Source organism: Octopus sinensis, linkage group LG8 (genome assembly GCF_006345805.1).
Source record: "Octopus sinensis linkage group LG8, ASM634580v1, whole genome shotgun sequence".
Taxonomy (NCBI): domain Eukaryota; kingdom Metazoa; phylum Mollusca; class Cephalopoda; order Octopoda; family Octopodidae; genus Octopus; species Octopus sinensis.
Window position 1 is genome coordinate 52,182,444 of NC_043004.1, and position 20,562 is coordinate 52,203,005.

Sequence of the window (20,562 nt, forward strand, 5' to 3'; positions counted from 1 at the left end):
ACAGCTTGCTCCATTTCATATTGGTTTCAAATTTTGGTCGGAAGACAAGCAAGTTCGGGGTAGGGTTGGGGATGTTAAGTCGATTACATCGACATCAGTGCTCAACTGGTACAAATTTTGTCGATCGCAAAATGGTGAAACGCAAAGTCAACCTTGGCCGAATTTGAACTCAGAACGTGAAGTTGGAAGAAATGCCGTTGAACATTGTCTCCGGTATTGTAACGATTTGCCAGCTCGCCGACTTCATGTTCCATTGTCATATTACTCACAACATAACACCTGCACCTCTCTAAGACAGGGGTGCAATACAATGTTGCCAGACGGCAAAGCGGGTTTTAGGGCCTAAAGCTAATCTGTGTATGATTTAATTGTTTATGTCGAGGGCACAGGTGCATTCCTTTGCTCGATGATGTATAATGCTGTTATGTAGGATCAGCATCGCACATACATACATACACACACCAGACTCAAACATATACATACACAGCGTAGGTACACCAGAGTGTCGTCTGAGGGTTCCAGAAGTTATAGGGTTTACAGTAACCACTCGACTACCGCGGGTGTTATTTTCCAAAACATCCCCACGATAGGTGAAAATTCGCGAGGTAGAAACAGTACTGTATGTTTTTACCTCTGCCTTCCCTAACGCGGACCTTTTGGTTTCAGTCGCGTTTGTTTGTTTGTCCTTGGACAAGATATCTCAAGAACCACTGGATGGATTCGGATGAATCTTCTAGGGTTGTTAGGGCTCGTGACTGGGACGAACTGATTAGATTTTGGAATCGATCCAGCACCGGACAAGGATTCTGGATTATTTTTCCATTTTTTTTACTTAATTTTTGAGAGCTGTTGGGTTTATTTTTAGTATTCCCGTTTGTGAAAGCAGTCGAGTTTATTTCAGATATCCTTATTTTAAAAATCATCTCTAACTGTTGAGAGGGTGTTAGTGTTGCCTTGGTGGAGGTTTGCACTCTTTTTGAGTGCTCTTGTTTTTAATTATTTTTATATCTTGTACATATTTATGTTTTTATAAATGCAAAAGAACACTACGGAGGAATCGATGTAAGATTAAGTAATAAACCGCGATAAGTGAACCGCGATATGGCGAGGGATTACTATAATGCTTATTTAAGTTTGCTGTGGTTGTGTATGTAGAGGCTGCCAACATATTGCTCTACTCAAAGTGTATAATGCAATTAAAACATTTCAAAGTGTTTGTATACACAAAGATGCGCGCACACGCACGCATGTACACACACACCCGGACGCACACAGAGGCATATAGATAGATAGATAGATAGATGTAGATATATATATATAGCTAGATGTAGATATACATATATATCCGTTAACGACACCTTGACATTTACTCTTCCTTTCCGCGTATGTCCATTGGGATTCACCCCATCGAAGGACAATTGACAGTCGCTGCTCCCCTTTATATTTCTTTTGGTATCGAAATCAACAATATATCTGGTACCTTCAATCTTCATGCGTCTTTTTATGCGTAGGTAATACTGTATTTTATATTCGTGAGGCATCGTCCGTCTTTCTGTCCCTATTTCGTATACATTCGATCCTTCTTCCAAGAAATCTAATGCTCGTAGCTTAGTTTTTCCTGGGGGCTGGCCGGATCGGAGCGATCTCAAGATCAATCAGCCGAAATTGCTACGATGATCCGGTTCTTGACTGAAGATTGAGGGCTTCGAATGTCCCGTCCGTGTTTTTTATATCGTTTTCTAAGTGTTTTGCGTTCTTGTCCAGTTTGTATTTTTTTCTACATATAATAATAATATAATAATAATAATAATAATAATAATAATAATAATAATAATATATATATATATATATAATATATATATATATATATTATATATGTAGAAAAATACAAACTGGGACAAGAACGTAAAACAATTAGAAGACGATACAAAAAACACGGACGGGACATTCGAAGCCTTCAATCTTCAGTCAAGAACCGGATCATCCTAGCAATTTCGGCTGATTAATCTTGAGATCGCTCCGATCCGGCCAGCCCCCAGGAAAAACTAAGCTACGAGCATTAGATTTCTTGGAAGAAGGATCGAATGTATACGAAACAGGAACAGAAAAACGGACGATGCCACACGAATATAAATTCAATACCACTATAAAATGGTCAGAACTCATCACACAGGAACTTAGTTTGATTTGAAAACCCCACTAAAATGGGAGAAAGCGCTAATACATGATCTAAGTTATATAATATATTTAAAAAATGTAATATACAAATAAATATCTGTAAATACAAACCATCCGATTTTCTGAGTATCTCATTTCTTCTAACATATATATATATATATATATGTATACACTATCTAATTCGGCGAACTAGTAGAGTCGTTAGCACGCCGGATAATGTGCTTAATAGTATTTCGTTTCGTCCTTACAGTCTGAATTCAAACTCTGCCGAGGTCGACTTTGCCTTTCATCCTCTTGGAGTGGATAAATTCAGTCCCAGTTGACCACTGACATCAATGTATAGAACTTAGAATCTTCAACGAAATTGATGGCCTTGCGCCAAAATTCGAAACCAGTATATAATGTAACTTTGCTCAAATTATATGTTCTACCGTTTGTAGACACTAAGATGTTCTTTGATGTGAGTGAGATTTTGTTACTACTTCCAGCAACTGAACTGACTGCTACAAGGCTCATAACTGACTCAATATTTCGGTGGATGTCCGAGTGAAATCCTGGTCATACAAATCTATGATCAAAGGAAATTCAGGTTTGACCACTTCCCTTTCCCATGCTGCTTGGTTATAATTTCAAAGACAGTCCGCTGTTATTTCTAGCAGATCGAGCGACCATGTGGATATTCCTGATTTGTCATCTTGGTATATAGGCATAATTAGGATATATGTACACCGTGTGTCTGCGTTTGTTTATATGGTAACACTCAAGCACATATATGAATATGTATATCTATATATTTACACATACATACATATACATATATGTATATGTGATTACACACACATCCACACATACAAACACACACTCACGGGCACACAGAGAAACACACACACACACACACACACACATATATATATATATTATATTTACACGAGGGTGTTGATAGCACTATGTCCAACAAAACTAGTCAAAAATTTAAGCACGTTAACGTCATTATTCTCCCTTAGGTATAGTCGATGAATAGAGCTATCAAGCTAGGTAGATGTATTTATATGCGTGTGTGTGTGTGTGTGTGTGTGGTGTGTGTGTGTGTGTGTGTGTGTGTGGTTTGTTGAAATGATGACAACTCTAGAAATATTCTCACTCAACTATTTTTATTAACTAAATATATGGCAATCACCTCTTTATAATTTCATTCTATAAGTATCTCATGTACCAGCTGCTCTGAATGTATTTTATGAGCATGTCATTATATAGACTAGTGACTGCAATACCAAAAGCTATGATGAGTGCTATACCCTGCCGATAACTACAAATTACTGAAAAAATTTCGGGAATCTCTCTCCTTCTTGCTTAGTCAAGCAATAACATTACTTATTTCCTTTTAGTTATTGACAACGGCAAAGACATTTGAAATCATGGTTTCAAATTTTGCCACAGTGGTAGCAATTTTGGTGGAGGAGAGGAGTCGGTTACATCTCAACTGGTACTTATTTTATCGACCCCGAAATGATGAAAGGCAAAGTCGACCTTGGCGGAATTTGAACTCAGAACTTAGTGACGGGTGAAGTTACGCTAAGCCTTTATGGTGGAGGAGAGGAGTCGGTTACATCTCAACTGGTACTTATTTTATCGACCCCGAAATGATGAAAGGCAAAGTCAACCTTGGCGGAATTTGAACTCAGAACTTAGTGACGGGCGAAGTTACACTAAGCATTTCGTCTAGCGCGCTAACGATTCTGCCAGCTCGATGCTTTTAAGATATTTGGAATATTGTATGTTTGGTATTTTCGCAAAAACTTTGCTGACTGTTAAACATTATTTACGGTACACAAGTTTCAAAGCGGTTGTTGTTGGTGGAGACCAGCTCATTTATGACATAACAGTAAGACATAATCGTAGGCCGGAGGTGCAATGGCCCAGTGGTTAGGGCAGCGGACTCGCGGTCGTAGGATCGCGGTTTCGATTCCTAGACCGGGCGTTGTGAGTGTTTATTGAGCGAAAACACCTAAAGCTCCACGAGGCTCCGGCAGGGGATGGTGGTGATCCCTGCTGTACTCTTTCACCACAACTTTCTCTCACTCTTACTTCCTGTTTCTGTTGTACCTGTATTTCAAGGGGCCGGCCTTGTCACTCTCTGTGTCACGCTGAATATCCCCGAGAACTACGTTAAGGGTACACGTGTCTGTGGAGTGCTCAGCCACTTACACGTTAATTTCACGAGCAGGCTGTTCCGTTGATCTGATCAACCGGAATCCTCGTCGTCGTAACCGACGGAGTACTTCCTCTCTTTAATCGTAGGCCAAATTTTGAGATAACCAGATATTTCGTCTCCCGTCCCATCAGAGAATATTTATGAAGTGTGGATAGATCTCTAAGGGGGTGAGAGCCGTAATAATTGTTGATATAGCAAAATAGCACATGGGATAGAAATATACATACGTAAACATACTCTCATATCCACACACACACGCACACACAAATGCACACACACACACAGCATCCTCCCCACACGCTAACAACCACGCACACATGCATGCACATATACATATTGTGTTGAATCAAAGGACTTGCTATGTGTTGGTAACTTATTTGCTTTATTTGCCACCTTACAAGAGGTAGCCGAGCATTCAATGTAAAGGCCATCGTGTTGTACCGTGTGAAGCCAAATTCTGCTAGATATTTTATTCACACGTTGGTAACACCTCTTGTTTTTCGAGGTAAAGTAGTCCTTCAATAGAGCATCCACATGTTCTTAGTTGATTTAGTTGATAAACTGACGCGATCATAGGAAGTGAGCCATGGGCAACAAGTCATAATTCGAGGGCGTTAGGTCTGGACCATATGCTAGGACTTGCATCAGTTCGATTCCCTCAAGTTCCTGGAGTAAATCTTTTTCCTCATGAAAAAAGCCGACCTTGCCGTAATATATATATACGACTAAGTACTGGTTACATATCCATGAGTTTGTGCAAATTCCATCTGCTAATTATGAACAGCACGATTATTACATTATTTCGAGCTCCCAGATCAGCTGCCAGGTTTATAAAACTTTGAAATCTCTCCTTAGTGCTATGTATATATTAACCTTATAATTTTATTTGTCTATATATATATATATATATATATATATATAAAGAGTAAATATATGGCACAACGAAGTACCGATATTTACTGGAAATAGCGAACGTAATAATACGACGCTAATGTATAGCTTCACCGCGTATGTACTAGCAAAAATGCGTGTGTGCAACAAACTAGAAAAAATTGTCTTACCTCCAGGGAGAACATCTGAAAGATGAAATACCTGGAAAAGGATAATGTGGGACCTGCGCAGGTTTCAGATTTTTCAAGATATGTCTGCCACCCATAAACTTGATCTATCTTCATCAGCCAAACATATACCACGACAACCTTTCAGATGTTACCACATTAACACGGGCTATTCTTTACTGGAAAGCAATACTCTAGTATTGCATTACTAATTTATATATATATATATATATATATATATATATATATATATATATTACTCTTTTACTCTTTTACTTGTTTCAGTCATTTGACTGTAGCCATGGTGGAGCACCGCCTTTTTTAGCCGAGTAAATCGACCCAGGAGTTATTCTTTGTAAGCCTAGTACTTATTCTATCGCTCTCTTTGGCCGAACCGCTATGTTACGGGTACGTAAACACACAAGCATCGGTTGTCAAGCGATGTTGGCGGGGGGGACACAGACACACAAACATACACACACACACACATACACACACACACACGCACACACACACACACACACACACACACACATATATATATATATATATACACACAAGTATACGAAGAGCTTCTTTCAATTTCCGTCCAGCAAATCCACTCACAAGGCTTTGGTCGTCCCGAGGTTATATTAGAAGACACTTGCTCAAGGTGCCACGTAGTGGGACTGAACCCCAGGACCATGTAGTTCGTAAGCACGCTACTACCACACAGCCACTCCATGTATATGATTTATTTCAAGATTTCTTTCCAGTAGAGAAAGTGTCGGTTTCTAATTTAAATCCAAGGCTCCTTCATTGGAAATTCAACATCAACAACAGGGTATTTTTGTTTGTATATATGTATTTATCTATCTATCTATCTATCTATCTATCTATCTATCTATCTATCTATCTATCTATCTATCTATCTATCTATCTATCTATCTATCTATCTATCTATATATCTATCTATCTATCTATCTATCTATCTATCTATCTATCTATCTATCTATCTATCTATCTATCTATCTCTCTCTCTCTCTCTCTATATATATATATATATGTATATTTATATGCATGTATGTATATATATATATATATATATATATATATATATATATATATGTGGAAGCGCAATGGCGCTCGCGGTTGTAGGATCGCGGTTTCGATTCCCAGACCGGGCGTTGTGAGTGTTTATTGAGCGAAAACACCTATAGCCCCACTAGGCTCCGGCAGGAGGTGGTGGGGATCCTTGCTGTACTCTTTCGCCACAACTTTCTCTCACTCTTACTTCTGTTGGCCTGCTCGCTTAGCCAGCGGTGTGGCGTCATTTGAAGGCTAAGACAATGCAAAGCGCATTGTGACCAGCGATGTGTAGCAACATCTGATAGCCTGGTCGGTCACGGTGATCACATGTATGTATGTATGTATGTATGTATGTATGTATGTATGTATGTATGTATGTATGTATGTATGTGCGTATGTATGAATGTATCTCTCTCTCTCTCTCTCTCTCTTTATATATATATATATATATAGAGAGAGAGAGAGAGAGAAAGATAAAAGGAGAGATAGATAGATAGATAGATAGATGAATAAATAGACCTCATGTCTAATCGTGTCTATCTGTATTAGTATAGTTTTGATTAATATAGTTTGCTTTGTTAATTTAACAGTCTAGGATAAAGATGTTGCATATGGGTGTGTGTGATGAGTGTGTGTGTATGTGTTTGTGTGCGTGTGTGTGTATGTGTGCGCGTATGTATCTATGTATGCATATAAGAACAAGGACTAAGCAATCTGATATTTAGAAACCCTCAATTGTTAAGAATACCTACCTAGAAAAAAATCTTATTCATGAAAAGAATCTCAATTGAAGTATTGAAGAAATCTTTGGATTAACTCTTAACCAAAGTGCGAGACTAGCCAACTATAGCCTGTTACGCCTAAGCAAAATCACCTGCTACTAACTCAGTTTTAAACGAATTTCTAGTCATAAAACTTCAATAAATATGAGAAAAAAAGGTAATATAAAAATAAAATGAAAGAAAAATAAAACTTAGGCTGTGCCCCCATCATGGCCACAATTCATTGATCGAAATCATCACTTTCTGACAAGTTGTGGTGCACCTGAGCACTGTATACAATAATTTCATTATTATTATTATTAAAGATTTTACATATAGATACAAACACATAGGCGTGTGGGTGTATATATCTATGTACGTAGATTTATGACTATGTGTAGAATTGGTGTATGCATGTTTGTGAATGAGCCTGTGTATGTGGGTGTTTTGGTATGTGTGTATGTGGTGCAAGGTGCCTATGAGCCTGCAGCATGTGTGTTTGTGTGTATTACTATGCAAATCCAGTGTATTTATGTGTTGTGATCTTGAATCGGGCAGAGGACGTATGGCCTGTGGTCCTAGTCTTGGATGAATTTTGATGCTAACGTTGAGATCGCTTGAGCGATGCTGGTGATATATTCTCCACATCGTGCAAAGGATGTATCGCTCACGGCGCCCTACGCACACACACACACACACACACACACACACACACACACACACACATACACACACATATATATATATACATACTTACATACATACATGAATACATACATATATACATATGTATATATATATATATTGCAAAAAAGGAGAGACGGTTAGCACTCCCCTTGACAAGGACGGAAGAGATCAATCGATCTTTCTAACACATATGGGCATTGCTCTCTACTTCAGAGCAACCTATTTTTAAAGGCGCAGGAGTGGCTGTGTGGTAAATAGCTTGCTAACCAACCACATGGTTCCGGGTTCAGTCCCACTGCGTGGCATCTTGGGCAAGTGTCTTTTGCTATAGCCCCGGGCCGACCAATGCCTTGTGAGTGGATTTGGTAGACGGAAACTGAAAGAAGCCTGTCGTATATATGAATATATATATGTGTGTGTATATGTTTGTGTGTCTGTGTTTGCCCCCCTAGCATTGCTTGACAACAGATGCTGGTGTGTTTACGTCCCCGTCACTTAGCGGTTCGGCAAAAGAGAGCGATAGAATAAGTACTGGGATTACAAAGAATAAGTCCCGGGGTCGATTTACTCGACTAAAGGCGGTGCTCCAGCATGGCCGCAGTCAAATGACTGAAACAAGTGAAAAAATATATATATATGTATATATATGCATATGTGTGTGTGTCTGCATATGTGAGTATCGATAGGTACTGCATGCGTCTGTGCTCCTGAGGATGTTGTGCTTGTGTCTGTGTGTTTGTGTATCAGTTTTACTATACGCCCGGAGTTTGTGTCTGTGTGTGCGTCTTTTGTCTGATACGTAACAACATGCTGAGTGTGTTTGTATGAAAGGTGATTGTGCGATGTGTGTAATTGTGTGTAATTCTAAGTGAGGGAAAATGATTACCTGTTGTTGTGTTTGAGAGCATGGATGTGAATTGATATAGGTGGAGACGGATATTAATGATCTATCGAGTTAGATTTTGTGTGCGCATACAAGCATATACATACATACATACATACATATATATATACATATATATATATACCACATACATATATATATATATATATATATATATATATGCATATATATACATATATATATATACATATATATATATATACATATATATATATGTATATATATATGTATATATATATATATATATAAACAAGAAGGGTAGTAATATCATTTACTACCAGGTGCCCAGCACAAAAGACGAATTAGTCATAAGACAAAAATATTATTCATATAGAAAAATATTATTCATGTAGTTATACAATTAAGGGCTCCTAAATAAAGATGCCGAGTGCTGGGAACACAAAAAGGGGATGAATTTATCGAGAGTGAAAATCAAAAACGTTTACCGATAACTTTAACAACTCGTACCGCGGTTTCTGCTTCTTTCTAGCAAAACACAGAATATGTTTGCTAAGGCCAGCTTCATCAGCGAGTCGCCTGAATTTAATCGAGGTCTGCAGCGATGTGGGACTATGTGTTAAACCCGACTACTAAGCAGATCTTATTTTCAAATCTCTGCGCAGACGCAAAATTTACACGGGCATGCCGGGAAGAATTTTACGAATAAATTCATCATGTAGTATGCGAATATAAACAAGAGGGTAGTAATATCATTTACTACCAGGTGCCCAGCACAAAAGACGAATTAGTCATAAGACAAAAATATTATTCATATAGAAAAATATTATTCATGTAGTTATACAATTAAGGGCTCCTAAATAAAGATGCCGAGTGCTGGGAACACAAAAAGGGGATGAATTATCGAGAGTGAAAATCAAAAACGTTTACCGATAACTTTAACAACTCGTACCGCGGTTTCTGCTTCTTTCTAGCAAAACACAGAATATGTTTGCTAAGGCCAGCTTCATCAGCGAGTCGCCTGAATTTAATCGAGGTCTGCAGCGATGTGGGACTATGTGTTAAACCCGACTACTAGCAGATCTTAACTTTTCAATCTCTGCGCAGACGCAAAATTTACACGGGCATGCCGGGAAGAATTTTACGAATAAATTCATCATGTAGTATGTGATATAAACAAGAAGGTAGTAATATCATTTACTACCAGGTGCCCAGCACAAAAGACGAATTAGTCATAAGACAAAAATATTATTCATATAGAAAAATATTATTCATGTAGTTATACAATTAAGGGCTCCTAAATAAAGATGCCGAGTGCTGGGAACACAAAAAGGGGATGAATTTATCGAGAGTGAAAATCAAAAACGTTTACCGATAACTTTAACAACTCGTACCGCGGTTTCTGCTTCTTTCTAGCAAAACACAGAATATGTTTGCTAAGGCCAGCTTCATCAGCGAGTCGCCTGAATTTAATCGAGGTCTGCAGCGATGTGGGACTATGTGTTAAACCCGACTACTAGCAGATCTTAACTTTTCAAATCTCTGCGCAGACGCAAAATTTACACGGGCATGCCGGGAAGAATTTTACGAATAAATTCATCATGTAGTATGCGAATATAAACAAGAAGGGTAGTAATATCATTTACTACCAGGTGCCCAGCACAAAAGACGAATTAGTCATAAGACAAAAATATTATTCATATAGAAAGAAGCAGAAACCGCGGTACGAGTTGTTAAAGTTATCGGTAAACGTTTTTGATTTTCACTCTCGATAAATTCATCCCCTTTTTGTGTTCCCAGCACTCGCCTCTTTATTTAGGAGCCTAATTGTACTATTTAGGATCCCTTAATGTATAACTACATGAATAATTTTTTCTATATGAATAATATTTTTGTCTTATGACTAATTCGTCTTTTGTGCTGGGCACCTGTAGTAAATGATATTACTACCCTTCTTGTTTATATTCGCATACTACATGATGAATTTATTCGTAAAATTCTTCCCGGCATGCCCGTGTAAATTTTGCGTCTGCGCAGAGATTTGAAAAGTTAAGATCTGCTAGTAGTCGGGTTTAACACATAGTCCCACATCGCTGCAGACCTCGATTAAATTCAGGCGACTCGCTGATGAAGCTGGCCTTAGCAAACATATTCTGTGTTTTGCTAGAAAGAAGCAGAAACCGCGGTACGAGTTGTTAAAGTTATCGGTAAACGTTTTTGATTTTCACTCTCGATAAATTCATCCCCTTTTTGTGTTCCCAGCACTCGGCATCTTTATTTAGGAGCCCTTAATTGTATAACTACATGTAATATATTTCTATATGAATAATATTTTTGTCTTATGACTAATTCGTCTTTTGTGCTGGGCACCTGGTGTAAATGATATTACTACCCTTCTTGTTTATATTCGCATACTACATGATGAATTTATTCGTAAAATTCTTCCCGGCATGCCCGTGTAAATTTTGCGTCTGCGCAGAGATTTGAAAAGTTAAGATCTGCTAGTAGTCGGGTTTAACACATAGTCCCACATCGCTGCAGACCTCGATTAAATTCAGGCGACTCGCTGATGAAGCTGGCCTTAGCAAACATATTCTGTGTTTTGCTAGAAAGAAGCAGAAACCGCGGTACGAGTTGTTAAAGTTATCGGTAAACGTTTTTGATTTTCACTCTCGATAAATCATCCCCCTTTTTGTGTTCCCAGCACTCGGCATCTTTATTTAGGAGCCCTTAATTGTATAACTACATGAATAATATTTTTCTATATGAATAATATTTTTGTCTTATGACTAATTCGTCTTTTGTGCTGGGCACCTGGTAGTAAATGATATTACTACCCTTCTTGTTTATATTCGCATACTACATGATGAATTTATTCGTAAAATTCTTCCCGGCATGCCCGTGTAAATTTTGCGTCTGCGCAGAGATTTGAAAAGTTAAGATCTGCTAGTAGTCGGGTTTAACACATAGTCCCACATCGCTGCAGACCTCGATTAAATTCAGGCGACTCGCTGATGAAGCTGGCCTTAGCAAACATATTCTGTGTTTTGCTAGAAGAAGCAGAAACCGCGGTACGAGTTGTTAAGTTATCGGTAAACGTTTTTGATTTTCACTCTCGATAAATTCATCCCCTTTTTGTGTTCCCAGCACTCGGCATCTTTATTTAGGAGCCCTTAATTGTATATATATATATATATATATATATATGTTGTGTATATATATGTATATATACATGTGTATATATATAATATATATTATATATATAGATATATATATATATATATATATATATATATATATTATATATATATATATATATATATATATAGTATATATATATATACAGTAATATCTCGCAGTACGAGTTTAATTTCTTCCATGACTCGTTTTACACATCAATTTTTTCGCCTTGAAATTAATCTAAATATAATTAATCCGTTCCAGCCCCACAAGACCACCGAAAAATCATTTTTCATGGGTTTTAAAGCAGAGAAGATGCATAACAATGAAATCGACTGTTATAAAGAACAGAAGAAACAGAATGCAAAAGAAATATGTAAACTGGTTTTATTAATTTGATTACCTTAAAGATAGGACGATTTGTGTGCGAGGAAGACGGCAGAGCGGGGAGGAGGAAGACTGTTGTTTGGAAGGAGGATCTCCTTCCATTAAGAATTTTGAAGGAATTTCTGGCGTTTCTTTCTCACATCGCTTAAGTTAGGTTTTTTCGACACACTCTCTTCACTTTTGACACTTGCAGGTGGTTTAATTAGAAAGATAGGCACAGGAGTGGCTGTGTGGTAAGTAGCTTGTTTACTGACCGTATGGTTCCGGGTTCAGTCCCACTGCGTGGCACCTTGCGCAAGTGTCTTCTGCTATAGCCTCGGGCCGACCAAAGCCTTGTGAGTGGATTTGGTAGACGGAAACTGAAAGAAGCCTGTCGTATATATATATATGTGTATGTATGTGTATGTGTTTGTGTGTCTGTGTTTGTCCCCCTAGCATTGCTTGACAACCGATGCTGGTGTGTTTATGTCACCGTTACTTAGCGGTTCGGCAAAGGAGACCGATAGAATAAGTACTGGGCTTACAAAGAATAAGTCCTGGGGTCGAGTTGCTCGATTAAAGGCGGTGCTCCAGCATGGCCGCAGTCAAATGACTGAAACAAGTAAAAGAGTAAAAGAGTAAAAAAGTTTTCTTTTCTCTGCCATTCAAAATCATAAGAAAATACACCAGAGCAGTGTCATTAAGCAAAGCAGCTGCACGGCCTTTAGATATTTTTCACGAAGATATTTTTCTATAAATTCAGAAAGACTCTGCCTCTCACTCACCCGTAGAGATAGCCTTCTCCGCTACACTGTCCTCCTCCGAGGACCCAATCTCTCTCCTATCACATTCGAATGCTACTGCTCCTGAAGCTGCAGGAATTCATCTGTCATCAGCTCCTCCGAGTGTTCCTCAACGCGATCGTTAATATTTCCATCATTCAATTTGAAAGCCCGTGGACTTGCCAAGAGGCACTATCTCCTCGACTAGAAATGTCTCAGACTCAAACCCTTAAAAGTCTCTTTCGGATACGCAGTCAGGACACAGCTTCCTCCATGCAGAATTCAGCGTTCTCCTTGTTACATCCTTCCAGGCCATATCAAAAATTTTCAGGCAGTTAACAGTGTTGTAATGTTCCTTCCAAAACTCACGAATGGTTAGATTTGTATTTTCGGTGACTTCAATGCACCGACGAAGCAGGTGTTTCGCGTAAAATGTCTTAAAATTAAGAAATGATCAGATGATACATGGGCTGCAAGTTAGGGGCGATGTTGCGTGAAAGGTATAAAAAATTTATGATTTATTCATAATTATCACACTTGTATATCCATATATATATATATATATATTATATAAAAGGGCTTAGTAAAATAAATTACTTTGCCGCATACTGAACTCATTAGAAATAGCAGCTAAAAAACTTTTTTAAAGCTATTTCTAATACTTAAAGAAAATCTCTCTCATATATAGTGTTTGCTTAATTCAACTCACTCTTTTGTGAGTTGAATTAAGCAAACACTATATATGAGAGAGATTTTCTTTAAGTATTAGAAATAGCTTTAAAAAAGTTTTTTAGCTGCTATTTCTAATGAGTTCAGTATGCGGCAAAGTAATTTATTTTACTAGGCCCTTTTATATAATGTAATAATTTGAATTCGCCTTGAATGGTCCCTTTGCATACTGAACACTTGGTGAAATTGATTAATAATTAATTAATTTTGCCCTCAATTGTTGAAATATATATATATATATATATAGCCATATTCAAATGGCAAATATACGTCACGATGTTTTGCTGCTACTGTTTATAACTCGCTCTGAGATTTATCATTGTTTGATTTCACTTTTTCAATATCAGTGTCAATCGATACTGGAAAAAGCATATGTATTTGTGAAGGGAACCGGGTCAATAACCAAAAACTCGAGTCCGTGTGTATCATAAGTTGAAGACGGGAAGGATGGCTTCCCTTCGCAAATACTGATAGGGCACAGAAAGTGTGTCTATAGCCAGCTGGAGGAAGTGTCCTCCTGAGGCTACAAACTACAGTAGCATCCACCCTTAGGGGTTAGCCATATTCAAATGGCAAATACACGTCACTATACATATAGACATACATACATACATATATCTGGCGGTCACTTTTTCGTAAGTCAGAGAAGCAGCATATGCTGACATATTATTTGAGCTCCAGCTTCTATGTTGTCGGTAGTTATCGTCAGTCAGAATATTACCATTCGTTTCACGTCCAATGTCCATTATTGCCCTTAGCAATATAGTCGACTCATCATACCTTGTGCGTCTCTGGCCAACAGGTCTGGGAATTCATTAGTATTGTTAAGAACAATAATAGACTTGAAAGCAACGTTAACATTCTAATCGGCAATAACTAGCGACTACATTATATATATATTATGCATATATTTAATCTTTTATTCTTTTACTTGTTTCTGTCATTTGATTGCGGCCACGCAGGAGCACTGCCTTAAATGCTACTTGTTTCATCTGTTCCTTTTGCCGAATTACTAAATTACAGCGACATAAAAAAATCAACTTCGGCTGTCAAGGGATGGTGGGTAAGAACAAACACACGCACACATAAATTATATATATATATATTCGACGGACTTCTTTTAGTCTACAAAATCCACCTACAAAGACTTGTTCGGCCCGAGGTTATAGTAAAAGACACATGCCCAAGGTGTCACGCAGTGGGACTGAAATTGGAACCATGTGGGTGGAAAGCAAGCTTATAAGTATAACAGATTCGTTTATATACATATGTATGTATATATATGTATATATGCCTTTTATAAGTATATATATATCATCGTGATCACCGTGACCGACCAGGCTATTAGATGTTGCTACACATCGCTGGTCACAATGTGCTTCGCATTGTTTTAGCCTTCAAATGACGCCACCCCGCTGGCTAAGCGAGCAGGCCAACAGAAGAAAGAGTGAGAGAAAGGTGTGGCGAAAGAGTACAGCAGGGGTCGCCACCACCACCCCTGCCGGAGCCTCGTGGGACTTTAGGTGTTTTCGCTCAATAAACACACACAACACCCGGTCTGGGAAACGAAACCGCGATCCTCCGACCGTGAGTCCGCTGCCCTAACCACTGGGCTATTTCGCCTCCACATGTATATATATATATATATATATATGTGTGTGTGTGTGTGTGTGTGTCTATGCATATATATACATACATGCATATAAATATGTATATACACACAAACACTCAGATACCCACACGCACACGCACGCGCACACACAGGTGTGTGTGCGCGCGTAATACATATATAATGAGGAATTTGTACCAGGAGAAAAAAAAGTCCCTGCACTGTATACCATTCACGATTGTGCCTGGTGGGGCGTATTAAAAGTTCATGTAGGCATCATTATTTCTCTTTACTCTCATTCTTGCTGTTATACGAAAACCCAGCCAGAAGAGTTGACTAACTATGAGTGGGTAATGCTAAAGCTGTGAAATCTTCCATGTCTTAATTTAAACTCTTCTTATGGACGTGCATTGTTTCAGACTAACATCTGACTCTTCAAAAAATGGTTTCAGATATAATTAATAGCGCTCTCTCTTGAAAATGGACAACATTTTGCATTATGGAATTATCAACTATCTGATGATAAATGGTTTAGCTCTTAAGCAAATTCATGCTGACATGGTTGCTGCATTAGGTAATGAGGTTCCATCTTTATGAGCAGTGCAAAAGTGACTCAAGCTCTGGACCGGTAGTGTTTAAGTGTTTGATCAAGCTCCCTATTTTCGTTATTTAGACCCATCTGATAGTCGACTGTTCTCCCTCCCTTGGCCAGCAACCTGTATCGCAGTGAAGATGACGTCATGCCTGTTGTTGATGACTTTGTTCACTAACAGGGTAAAAATGTCTTCACTTATGGGCCCTACCGACTGCAACATCGATGGAACAAATGTCTGGACAGCAAGGGTGGCTATGCTGAAAACTAAACCCCCTTGGTCACATTCAATGACAATATCTTCGTCAGCTTATAAAATCTTGAGCCGACTTCCGTAGACTGAATATGAGGGACACTCTTGAATTTTGACAAATTCTTTTACATGTGAATTGCACTAGCATAGGCGCAGAAGTGGCTGTGTGGTAAGTAGCTTGCTAACCAACCACATGGTTCCGGGTTCAGTCCCACTGCGTGGCATCTTGGGCAAGTGTCTTCTGCTATAGCCCCGGGCTGACCAATGCCTTGTGAGTGGATTTGGTAGACGGAAACTGAAAGAAGCCTGTCGTATATATGTATATGTATATGTATGTGTGTGTGTTTGTGTGACTGTGTTTCTTCCCCTAGCATTGCTTGACAACCGATGCTGGTGTGTTTACGTCCCCGTCACTTAGCGGTTCGGCAAAAAGAGAGCGATAGAATAAGTACTGGGCTTACAAAAAGAATAAGTCCCGGGGTCGATTTGCTCGACTAAAGGCGGTGCTCCAGCCTGGCCGCAGTCAAATGACTGAAACAAGTAAAAGAGTGAAAGACAGAGTAGCGTTTCACTCATGTTTAGATCTACTCTCAACAGCTCATAGGTCAGTGCTCAATTTACATTTACTTTTTCATGTAGTAGATGTCCCTAGGTATCTTTGCTTGTTTACTTACATGGCCATACTGTTTATAATGCTTGTGTGAATGCTGTAGACTATAACTGACAAGCAAGCCATATTATAAACTAACTTCTTGTTCAGACACTGGTTTTATACACTTCAAATATGATTATTACCACAAACACAATAATATCACTCACGTAAAAACACTGAGATAACTTGAGACGTTCTATATTGGACAGATAACTGAAAAAGTGCGACAGTAAATTAGAAGAAATGAAGACCACAATGTCTATTGTACATGAAACTGCTCTTTTATAAACTTCCTTGAGAAACTAATCATAACTTTAATAGAAACTTTGTAATGATATCCAACATTTATTGTGAGACCTGTTTTTGAAGTATGTATTGGATCATGTCCATGAAATAACTGCAATAGCTGTTATTATGCTTGAAATCGTACAGCTGTTCTCAATTCTGAAAATTGGATATTATTTATTTCCAATTACAAAACCATCAGTTCAAAAGATCATATTCTTTAATCTACATATATGTACATATGCATATTATCCATGCATAGATAGTTACATATGCCTATGGTTATGCGCAGCCATTTATCTATCGTTCTAAACATGGATGTACTTGCACATACGTACATACGTACATACATGCATACATATATACATACATTCATACATACTTTACATATATACATACATGCATATATATGTATATATATATAAATTGAGATAGAGGTTGTAAATGCAACCCTCTTTGGGATAACATATATCCAATATACTGCTAGTGAAGTACCCAACAAAGTTAATACATAAATGTTAATGATTGCGATGCAATCAATTCATTTACTGTATTATTTGAGCAAAGGTAAAATGATATACCACAAATTACTATATATACAAATTGGGACAAGAGCGCAAAACATCCAGACATTTAGGTGATACAAAAAAGGGAAAAAACATCCAGATAGACGGTACAAAGCAAGGACGGATCATATATACATACATGCATACATACATACAAACATACATACACATATACATGCATACATTCATGCATACAAGCATATATACATAATTACATACATGCATATATACATAATTACATACACACGCATGCACACATACATCTATAATCTTTTCTTCTTTCAACTAGTAGACCGTGGCCAGCCTGGGGCAGCAACTTGAATGATTTTGTCGAACAAATCGACACCAACACGTATTTTTCTAAGTCTGGTACTTAGGCCATCGGGAGGTGAACAAAGCGACACCGGATGGCAATCAGTGTTTAAGGACAAACACAGAGAAAAGAGACATTGATATACAGATATATAAGCAAACATACATACATATATACATATCTTAAAGACTCCGCCGGTTACGACGACGAGGGTCCCAGCTGATACGATCAACGGAACAGCTTGCTCGTGAAATTAACGTGCAAATGGCTGAGCATTCCACAGACACGTGTACCCTTAACGTAGTTCTCGGGGATAATCAGCGTGACACAGAGAGTGACAAGGCTGACCCTTTGAAATACAAGTACAACTCATTTTTGCCAGCTGAGTGGACTGGAGCAACGTGAAATAAAGTGTCTTGCTCAAGGACACAACGCGTCGCCGGGAATCGAACTCACAACCTTACGATCATGAGCCGAATGCCCTAACCACTAAGCCACGCGCCCTCACATATATATACATATACACACGCGCGCACACACACAAACATATATGCATTTACATATATATATTTATGTACAGATATGCATAAATGTATATTTATACATACATATATATGTGTGTGTGTGAGTGTGTGTGTGTGTATGTATTTTTTCAATGTGTACAAATAACACGAAAAAAAAAATAGTTACCAGGGTAGCAAAAATTCTCAGAAGTGCCAAGGATGTTACAGCCTACTTATAAAGGTAGAAGTTCCAGGGTTCAGTGAAATGTTTTTGATAATATAGATAAATTAAGTAAAGGAGTTAAACGCAAGTGTTTTTCCAATCTGTATACATCTGACATATGTTTCGTAGAAAACATTGGTATTATTCCTGACGGAATAAAATGATGTGAAACAAGGCAGTCATCTTGTCATGGAAAAAGAGAAGCAAAACAGAAAAATCTATTTACAAGCCTTTAAGCTTTATTTCCACACATCTATCGCACTGTATTTCCCCACTCGTAAATTTCTCTTCATTTCTTTGTTTCTCCTACTTCTTTTTCTCTAAATCGCTTTTGACGTTAAATCTATTAACGGTTTTAAAAAAAATAACTTGCCAGCGTTCCCTTCGTCCTATATGTGGTAATCAATTTGGTTAAAATAACTGATTGGTGTGGTTTGTTTCCCTTTTTTCCTTGACGCGACGATTACACTGTTTTACATTATTTTATTCCCTGTAATAATGCCAATGTATTTTCGAAACATATATCGGCAGTATAAATATTTGAATAACACCTACGTTCAACGTCATTTCTTACTTATACTTACATGCACACACACACACACAAACACTTATATACGTATATGTATATGTATATGTATATGTATATGTATGTATATATATATATATATATATATAATATATATATATATATATATATATATATATATATATATATATATAATATATATATATATAGTACAACACTGTCTTGAAGTAAGTACACGTAAGCCCCTATGCTATCGTTCACGCTGCCTGCTTTCAGTCGTGGTCAAAAGTAAAGACTGGAATATGATACAGAGACTTCGTGACAAAGCAAACAGAATGAACACACGATAAATACTGACAAAATATCAAGGAGTGATGTTCGTAAAGACCACAGCCCATGGAGAACTAGCCCGAGTATTTAGGAAATTTCTAAAGCCAGCTACAATTATGTAGAACGTAACCCTTTGAGAACACCATATGCACCAATGAGAACTGCATGGAATAACCCTGGCCTTAACTGTAAAACTAGAAAGGTATTCAACAGCATAAGGTGCATATAGGTTACTTGTAAAAACAACAACCAGACATACATTTGTAAGACATCTAGAAGCATTGCGGAGAGACTAAATCACCATTTGAAACTAAAATAGTCCTCCATACTCTTGAGAAGCGAAACTCCCCAAACCGAACATCACTAAGCAATAAACGTTCGCTATCAAAAGACTACAGAGTGACAATTCCATCATAATACTTCCAGCAGACAAGGGAAATGCTACAGTGGTGATGAACAAGTCTGACTACCCGGAAAGTCTGGCAAGTCTTATAAGTGATGGTAGCTACAGCAAAGTAAAGAAAGACCCTACTTTGAAAACAGAGAAGTTGTCACAGATCTTGATAAAAAACAAGGATCCCTTTACACCAATGAAGTACAGACTAATGACTCAACACTACAGTAAACTACCACACATGTACGGTCTTTCTAAGATTCACAAGGATGGTATTCCATTAAGACCTATAGAGAGCTGTAGAGGTTCGGCATGTCATCCACTGAGCCTCTTCCTTGTGGATATAATCAATCCACTAGCAGGAAAGTCAACATCGTTCATGAAGACTTCCACCCACTTCACAGAATTAACCAAGGATATTCCCATTGAAACC

General features: G+C 37.9%; 1 protein-coding gene and 1 non-coding gene across 3 annotated transcripts in view; one reads left to right on the top strand and one right to left on the bottom strand.

Annotated features, from left to right (window-relative positions):
* The window catches only part of LOC115214894 (tetraspanin-18), a 466,931-nt gene that overhangs the window by 395,775 nt on the left and 50,594 nt on the right, over positions 1-20,562 (bottom strand). The gene's annotated exons all lie outside the window — the stretch shown is intronic.
* LOC115215293 lies at positions 8,079-8,191 on the top strand. The gene has a single exon (XR_003881986.1). It is a non-coding gene; the product is annotated as a U6atac minor spliceosomal RNA (small nuclear RNA).